General features: G+C 35.0%; 1 pseudogene; it reads left to right on the top strand.

Moving 5' to 3' along the window:
- The window catches only part of LOC137646275 (glutamate receptor-like), a 38,008-nt pseudogene that overhangs the window by 24,979 nt on the left and 3,029 nt on the right, over nucleotides 1–10,000 (top strand).

Genomic DNA, 10,000 nt, shown 5'->3' with positions numbered 1-10,000 from the left:
TCACTGAGAAAGTTGACATTCTTGCCATGAATATGGAATCAATTAAAGGAACACTTCAAACATTGATAGACTCAAAACTGGAGAAACTGACCTTTGCTGACTAAGTTAAGGGGAAAAAATCTGTTAATTAAATCAACTAATACATCAACTAAAATTACTGAGAGAAAACGCAAGGTTGAACAAGCACTTAGACATTCCTATAATTAGCACGAGGTCAACTACGAGTGGAAATGTTGTTGTAAACTTTGCAAAAATATGATCAGAGAAGAGGCGGCAAACAAAATTCAGACATTGGTGGCTGACACTGAAACGCGAAAAATCGGAAAACTAAAACCAAAAGTAATGATATGCAATGTATACATGGATAAAGATGATGTAGTAAATGCTTTGATTCAAAGAAATCGCGTCTTGGACCAAATCCAAAATATAGAAGATAAGATAAGTGTAGTTCTGAAGAAAAATGCCACCCACCATGTGCTGAAATGTGATCCTGAAGTTTGGGGGGGGGGGGGGGGAGCTATTCATGATAATGGGGAAAAAGTTTCGTTATGAAGGGGTATCTATAACATACGCGATAGGTACCACGTGATCACCTGTTATCAATGTCAGAGGTATGGACATTATGAAAAAGATTGCAAGTCTAAGAATGAAGATAAATTTTGCAAGAAATGTTCAGGGAGACACTCAACTAGGGAGAGTAATTCGGAAGTGTCAAAGTGTATAAACTGCACAAAGTTAAACAGACCAAGTGACCAAACAGTAAATTCTAGAGACTGCAATGCTTTTGACTTGAAATTGAAAAGACTAGCGGAAAATACTGACCATGGTTATTAATGATGTTATAAACTGTGGCTATATATATATATACAATCTGTAGGTAATAAGACTGTTCAAATTTGAGAATTGATAAACGATAAATATTTAGATATGCTAGCATTATCTGAAACATGGCTAAATAACTTCTTTCACATACTGAGAGAAGGTAGCTCTGGTGGGGGTGTCCGACTCTTTATACATAAAAGTTACTCAAATCTCAAAACGTTGAAAAGAATTGGTGTAACAAGCTCTAAATATATAGAAATAAAATATACACCAAAAAATAGAAGAATATTCTTTGTAACAATCTACAAGCTTCCCAGAACAAACACTAGTATCTTTTTTGAAGAATTCGGTGCTCTTATTGAGATGATTATCGTAGAGAAAAACGAATTAGTTATCTGTGAAGACTTAAATTTTTTGATGGATGATGCATCAAATCCTGAAGTTTTGGCATTTAGTGAGTTACTAGAATCATATCGACCAGTGAATAAAGTCGACTGTACATCTACTTTAACTGGGCATACGCTAGACTTAGTTTTAAGTAATGACATGAATAATATTGTATATGATATAAAAGTCGAAGAGAAATGTACAATCTCCCCAGTGCACAAACTTATTACGCTTAGTTTACTTCTGCAGAAACATGCATTAGTAAAGAAAATAAACTTTAGACATTAATCAAATTTTTCTGCTACCGTATTTATTGAAGAAGTTACAAAGAAAATAAAAGATGCTATCAATCTTCCCTGTGATCATGATGACTAATGTCTGTTAGTAGCTAAGTGTGCTAACTGTCTTATGATCACTTATAATAAAGACCAATCTCCTTGGTTTGATGGGGAGACTTTGGTAAAAAGGAAGGAAAAATGTAAAGAAAGTGGAATAGGTTAAAAACTGAAAGTGCTTGGGTTGAATACAAAACTGCTGCGTGTCAATATAACTACCAAGAAGGAAAAAAAAAGTGTATACTATAAGAGAGAGATCCTCGAAGCAGCAGCAGGCATAAATAAGTTATAAAGTCTCCTAAATGGTATAATGGGAAATGTAAATGAAAAGAAGCTACCTGATGGATACAGTGACCAGGAACTAGCGAATATTTTTTTAGTATTCTTTAAAAACAAAATTGAAAATATAACCAGGTCCTTTGTTAATACTTAACATCAAATTAATGATACACCAGGCACACAGACAAAATAAATACGATTTGATAACATAACACAAGATGACATCACCAGAATTATCAAAAGAGCAAAGAAAACTAACAGTGCAATCGATCCTATGCCAATATCTGAAGTAATTGGAGAGATAGACTTTTCTAGTATAGCCGAAATAATAATGAAAATAGCAAATGCAAGCATTGATGAATGTAAGTTTCCTAAATCTAATGGCTATAGTCACACAGGTCTGAAAACTTTACTGGACTACCAGGAATTAAGCTCATATAGACCTATTTCAAATCTATCCTTTGTCTCAAAAATGCTTGAATATGTAATTCTTGAACAACTAGTCAGCCACTTAGAAGTAATAGAAGCTTTGCCTGACAACCAAACTGCTTACAGAAAACTATACTCTACGGAGAAGGCCATCTGCTCTGTTGTAAACGATATGCTAGAAATGATGGATGAAAATAAATGTGGTATCTTAATACTGTTCGATCTCAGTGCTGCTTTTGATACAGTTGTGCTGAACTGCTACTAAATGATCTTCGGTCCATCGGCGTTGAAGATCAAGCCCTCGAATACCTAAAAGGCTACTTAGTTGGTAGAAATTACTGTGTACAAATTGGAGACTCTTATTCATCATATCAACCCTTAAACAGAGGGGTACCCTAGGGGAGTGTACTTGGCCCAATCTCATTCTGCATGTGTACTATTGCTCTAACGAAAATGCTACAAAGGCATGGCGTGAAGTTTAAACTATTGGCAGATGACACACAATTTTACTTCTCCATTAATGATATATATGACACTACTGAAAGTCTAAACCGAATCCTTTATAGTGTTAGAGAATAGATAACATTTAAACAACTAAAATTAAATGAGAACAAAACTGAATTCATGGTGGTGGGCAAGAGAAACAACGTGAGAAACTTAGGTGATATTCAAATGAACATAAATAATGACTCAGAGCTGATATCTAAAAAAGTTCGAGATCTAGGTGTATTTCTTGACTGTAACCTGTCTCTAAATGCCCAAATACATAATGTAATAAAAACTGCTGGTTATTATCTAAGAAATATTGCGTTTATAAAAAGGACCTGGCCGACAATTCTATAAAGAAACTTATGATAAACTGTTATTACCAGGGTTGGCTACTGCAGCTCTATCTATTACAATTTACCAAAAGTGCAACTTACGAAATTACAAAACATAATAAACAGAGGAGCAAGACTGGTAAAAGGTGTCCCACCTATAGAAAGGATCACCCCTATGCTAATCAATTTACACTAGCTGCCGATTAAAGCGAGAATTAAATTTGAAATATGTACAATAACCCACCAAGATATCAGAACAGAGCGTCCAAAATACTTAAGAGAACTGCTACATATTGCGCAGCCAACAAATCGTGTCGACACGAGAATAGTTAGAGAAGGCTTCAAACTATTGGAACCTATATATATGTCTACTGTAGGCTCCAGAGCCTCTAAATATGCAGTCCCGAGACTATATAATAAGCTCCCACGAAACATTGGAATGATACAAGACTTTCTTATTTCATAAGTCTTTTGACAGGGACAATTTAACAGTAAATGAACAATACGGGATATGAAACGTTAAATACTCTGAATGAACAAGGTAAAATGACAGTGGAGGTCCTGTGGAGAGTGGGGTTCCCCTGCTGTATGGGACCGGAAAAGCAGCCACCAAAGTAAAGTAAAGTAAAGTAAAGTAAAGTAAGGATCAATTGTGATCTGAGGAGTGATCGGCAAAAACGAAAGAATAGATCTGTAATCATGGGGAGAAACACCATGATAGGTGTTTTCCAGAGAGATGACATCTTTGATGTATATGAGACATTACACTGGTACTGTTGGTCCTGACTTCATTTTGATGTACGGTAATGCCTGTTTCCTTTGTGCTGGGATGGTGAATCCCTTCCTAGACCATGAGATAAATGTCTGAATGAAATGGTCTGTACTTACACCAGACCTAAACCATAAAGAGCATGTGTTGAAGATGCTATATGTTGCCATTTCCAGTCGTGTAGTATAACCCACAGCCCTTGAAGGAATTTGAAATGCTCTCGTGGAATATCGGAATTACTTTCCCATTGCAAGCATTCAGGTTCTTATTGACTGCATCATCCAACGTTCCCATGCTGTTATTCACGCAAGTGTAGTACACAAACTCTATTAGCGTTAATTTTCTTGCTGAAGAAACTAAAAGACAATTGCCTGTTCACAATTTAGCTTTGTTAATCTCCTTTATAGTGAAGTGTAATTGTCTCTTATATTGGAATTGTCTACAATCAATATTAAAAAACATAAACTTTTAATGATTTTCTAAATGAGTATCTCACAGCATGTGATTCCTATGAAATTTTGAGTAGTATATATATATATATATATATATATATATATATATATATATATATATATATATATGAATTTATATATATATATATATATATATATATATATATATATATATATATATATATATATATATATATATATATATATATATACATATATATATATATATAAAATATATATATATATATATATATATATATATATATATATATATATATATATATATATATATATATTTATACTTATACATATATATATATTATATATATATAAATATATATATATATATATATATATATATATATATATTTATGAATTTATATATATATATATATATATATATATATATATATATATAAATATATATTCATATATAAATATATATATATATATATATATATATATATATATATATATATATATATATATATATATATATATATATATATATATAAAATATACTGTATATATATGTATGTATTTATGTATAAATGTATATATATATATATATATATATATATATATATATATATATATATATATATATATATATATATATATATATACTTATATATATATATACATATATATATATATATATATATATATATATATATATATATATATATATATATATGTGTGTATATATATATATGCCCCCTGTGGCCGCGGGGCATAAGACAATTAGAATAGCGCCAACGTTATCCCTGAGTGTCGTAAGAGGCGACTAAAAGGGACGGGACAAGGGGGCTGGGAACCCCCTCTCCTGTATAAAAAATCCTGTGAGACAGCAACAAAGAGATGGAGCTGGGGGAGAGTAACTGCTCCCCGCACTCTAGTTTTGGAGTGTTTGAATGTGCGTGGATGTAGTACGATAGAGAGTAAAAGATGTGAGATTGGAAGTATGTTTAGAAGTAGAAGGATGGATGTATTGGCCTTGTGTGAGACAAAGTTGAAAGGAAAGGGTGAAGTGATGTTTGGTGAAATGTCTGGTAGAATATCTGGGATTGAAAGGGGAAGAGCGAGAGAGGGTGTGGCCTTATTGCTGAGTGAATGGATGACAGGTAAAGTAGTCGAATGGAAGGAGATATCATCTAGGTTAATGTGGGTAAGGGTTAGGTTGGGTTAGGAATGTTGAGCGTTTGTCAGTGCGTATGGGCCAGGTAGTGAGAAAAGTGAAGAAGAGCGGAATGAGTTCTGGAATGAATTAACTAGGTGTGTAGAAGGACTGGGTAGAATGAATTATGTAGTTGTCATGGGTGACTTAAATGCTAGAGTGGGCGCTGGAGAGGTAGAAGGAGTCATTGGGAAGTATGGCGTACCAGGTGAAAATGAGAGTGGTGAGAGACTGGTAGATATGTGTGTTGAACAAGAGATGGTAATAAGTGCTAGCTTTTTTTAAAAAGAAAGATAAAAATAAGTATACATGGGTAAGAGTGGCAAATGGAAGAGTAGTAGAAAGGGCATTAATGGATTATGTGTTGATAACTAAAAGAATGTTTGGAAGATTGAAAGACGTGCAAGTGTTTAGGGGTATGGCTAACGGTATGTCTGATCATTTTTTGGTGGAAGGAAAATTAGTTGTAGCAAAAGAGTGGGGGAATAGAGTGGGTGGATGTAAAAGGGAGCTAGTGAGGGTTGAAGAGCTAATAAAACCGGGGATAAAAGTAAATATCAAGAAAGGTTGAAAATGCTATATGACGAGGTGAGAGTAAGAGAAACTGGTAATTTAGAGGAGGAGTTGAAGTTAGCAATAGAAAACATTGTCAAGAAGAAGTTTTGGAAAGAAGTGAAGAGAGTAAGGAAGGCCGGCGCAAGAATTGAAGAGACAGTGAAAGATGGAAATGGAAGGTTGTTAAAAGGAGAGGAGGCAAGGAAAAGGTGGGGGGAAAATTTTGAAAGTTTGATGAATGTTGAGGATAATAAGGTGGCAGATATAATTGCTGTTCCAGCTGTTGAGGTGCCAGTGATGGGAGAGGAGAATGAGAGAGAGATTACAATAGAGGAAGTGAGGAGAGCACTAGATGAAACGAGAGTAGGAAAAGGATCTGGTATGGATGGCGTGAAAGCTGAGATGTTGAAGGAAGGAGGTGTGACTGTACTTGAATGGTTGGTGAGATTGTTTAATTTGTGTTTTGTGTCGTCAATGGTACCAGTAGATTGGGTCTGTGCATGTATTGTACCACTATATAAGGGTAAGGGAAATGTGCATGAGTGTTGTAATTCAAGAGGTATTAGTTTGTTGAGTGTAGTTGGAAAAGTGTATGGTAGAGTACTGATTAATAGGATTAAGGATAAAACAGAGAATGCAATCTTGAAGTACAGGGTGGTTTTAGAAGAGGTAGGGGTTGTATGAATCAGATTTTTACAGTTAGGCAGATATGCGAGAAATATTTAGCAAAAGGTAAGGAGGTGTATGTTGCGTTTATGGATCTGGAGAAAGCATATGATAGAGTTGATAGGGAAGCAATGTGGAATGTGATGAGGTTATATGTAGTTGGTGGAAGGTTGTTGCAAGCAGTGAAAAGTTTCTACAAGGGTAGTAAAGCATGTGTTAGAATAGGAAATGAAGTGAGCAATTGGTTTCCGGTGAGAGTGGGGCTGAGACAGGGATGTGTGATGTCGCCGTGGTTATTTAACTTGTATGGTGATGGAGTGGTGAGAGAGGTGAATGCTCGAGTGCTTGGACGAGGATTAAAACTGGTAGGCGAGAATGATCATGAATGGGAGGTAAATCAGTTGTTGTTTGCGGATGATACTGTACTGGTAGCAGACACAGAAGAGAAGCTTGACCGACTAGTGACAGAATTTAGAAGGGTGTGTGAGAGAAGGAAGTTGAGATATGATGTGGGTAAGAGTAAGGTTATGAGATGTACGAGAAGGGAAGGTGGGGCAAGGTTGAATGTCATGTTGAATGGAGAGTTACTTGAGGAGGTGGATCAGTTTAAGTACTTGGGGTCTGTTGTTGCAGCAAATGGTGGAGTGGAAGCAGATGTACGTCAGAGAGTGAATGGAGGTTGCAAAGTGTTGGGGGCAGTTAAGGGAGTAGTAAAAAATAGAGGGTTGGGCATGAATGTAAAGAGAGTTCTATATGAGAAAGTGATTGTACCAACTGTGATATATGGATCGGAGTTTTGGGGAATGAAAGTGATGGAGAGACAGAAATTGAATGTGTTTGAGATGAAGTGTCTAAGGAGTATGGCTGGTGTATCTCGAGTAGATAGGGTTAGGAACGAAGTGGTGAGGGTGAGAACGGGTGTAAGAAATGAGTTAGCGGCTAGAGTGGATATGAATGTGTTGAGGTGGTTTGGCCATGTTGAGAGAATGGAAAGTGGCTGTCTGCTAAAGAAGGTGATGAATGCAAGAGTTGATGGGAGAAGTACAAGAGGAAGGCCAAGGTTTGGGTGGATGGATGGTGTGAAGAAAGCTCTGGGTGATAGGAGGATAGATGTGAGAGAGGCAAGAGAGCGTGCTAGAAATAGGAATGAATGGCGAGCGATTGTCACGCAGTTCCGGTAGGCCCTGCTGCTTCGTCCGGTGCCTTAGATGACTGCGGAGGTAGCAGCAGTAGGGGACTCAGCAGTATGAAGCTTCATCTGTGGTGGAAAATGTGGGAGGTTGGGCTGTGGTACCCTAGCAGTACCAGCTGAACTCGGCTGAGTCCCTGGTTAGGCTGGAGGAACGTAGAGAGTAGAGGTCCCCTTTTTTGTTTTGTTTCTTGTTGATGTCGGCTACCCCCCAAAATTTGGGGAAGTGCCTTGGTATATGGATGGATATATATATATATATATATATATATATATATATATATATATATATATATATATATATATATATATATATATATATATATATATATATATATATATATATATATATATATATATATATATATATATATATATATATATATATATATATATATATATATATATATATATTGTGTGTGTGTGTTTTATAATAGATATTATATATGTGGCAAAGATATATGAGTAAAGATATATAACGGATAAATATCTGTTCATTTATATATCATCAATTCATGATTTTACGTTTGTGACAGACTAGAAGACGGCGCTCATTTAGAAGTGACAGCTGAAATCTACCCTCCTCTTATCCTCTTGAACCGAAAGGTCAGAGAAAGGGGCGGGACTCAAGAAAAATTTTACGAGGACCTCTTATTGAAGTCCTTACCATCTTGACGTTGTCCATTAATTTTACGTAAGTAATGATCAATAAGGATTCTGAAGGTGGCTCTCGGCTGCTTTTAATATCAATCAATACGTTCGTCTTATGAACTAGAGCTAAGCCTAAATTTATGCGTTTTTTTGCTTCCTAAAGAGCCCATACTTGCTAGGGTTTCTGAATTTATACAAATAGATATATAATGGCACGTCTTTAATAGCCATTTGCAATTGATATGAAAAGTGGATGATATATTTTTTTTTTTGCTCTTTTCAATATATTCATCTTTTGTTATATATGACCTAAGTCATTTTTAGATTATGTAATTCAACAATCAAGCACAACTATTCTGAGTAGAAAAGGTGATAGAAATTTTACCTAACTCTCACACAATGTATGTTTAAATCATATATACAACTCTTCAAATTATATAATTAAAAATCTATTTGGTAAGAAATATCAAAAGTGAAGCGGAATTTTAATAATCATGATTATTTAGGCTATTAAAATTATAGCTAATACTCACTCAATATCATCAGTAATATGCGACCTTTTTTTTCTCAAAATGATACCATAAATTAGCCCTATATTTTATACTAATATTATAAACCGTACTCATTATTAGATGCAGCTGGAGACGACCCACAGACGTCGCTTTTAGCTATCAATTCCCTAATGGCTCCTGGGGAGGAATGGTCGGCATGGTCGGCAGAGAAGTAAGTTATCAGAATTTATCAAGTAATGTTTGCACTTTATCTAAAGATTTCAATCTAATACCTTTTTCGAATTTAGTCTTGATCTACAATCACTATGCGAATACTAAAGGAAAATACAGAATTTTGAACATGGTAATCTCTGCCAGATTGATGGATCTTTACGAGAATTTCATAAAGGGCTGGCAAGAAAAAATATTTTGGGTGAAAGAGACGAAAATGTGTATTGGAATACAAACCTTTCTCATTGCATTGGTTATCTTTGTTGTAATTATGATTTATTTCTAACATAATTTAATTCTCGAATAAAAATCACAGAGAAGGCTACTTTTTATTCATTCCTAATAAGTGGTTGTTTAAATAGTATTATACCCAGAAGATATCAAGGGTTGTTGCATTGATTAACTTCTAATAGGACTCACATGATATAACGCGAAACAGTACAATCAAATTCAAAAGTGCTATAACCCCCTGACATCGGTGAGCCCATCTCTTTATGCAGAGAAATTACTAGTTATAGGGCTACTGAATATGACTCTATACTAGTCGTGGCTTTGATACACTTCATTTCTCATTCCAGGAAGTGGATTTCTCCTTTTTAATATTCACAGTCCTCTACACAAGGGCTCAGGTCGTCGACTACACACTGCCACTGACCTTCACCTATGCCAGATTCTTAGGCCGAAAAGGAAGGACTGAAATACACCCTTTCGGTTTTTTCATGCCCTTGACTCCAATGGTTTGGTAC

Source organism: Palaemon carinicauda, chromosome 9 (genome assembly GCF_036898095.1).
Source record: "Palaemon carinicauda isolate YSFRI2023 chromosome 9, ASM3689809v2, whole genome shotgun sequence".
In the NCBI taxonomy this organism is placed as follows: Eukaryota; Metazoa; Arthropoda; class Malacostraca; order Decapoda; family Palaemonidae; genus Palaemon; species Palaemon carinicauda.
The sequence above is the reverse complement of the archived record's forward strand: the minus strand, read 5'-3'. Positions and strand labels throughout refer to the sequence as shown.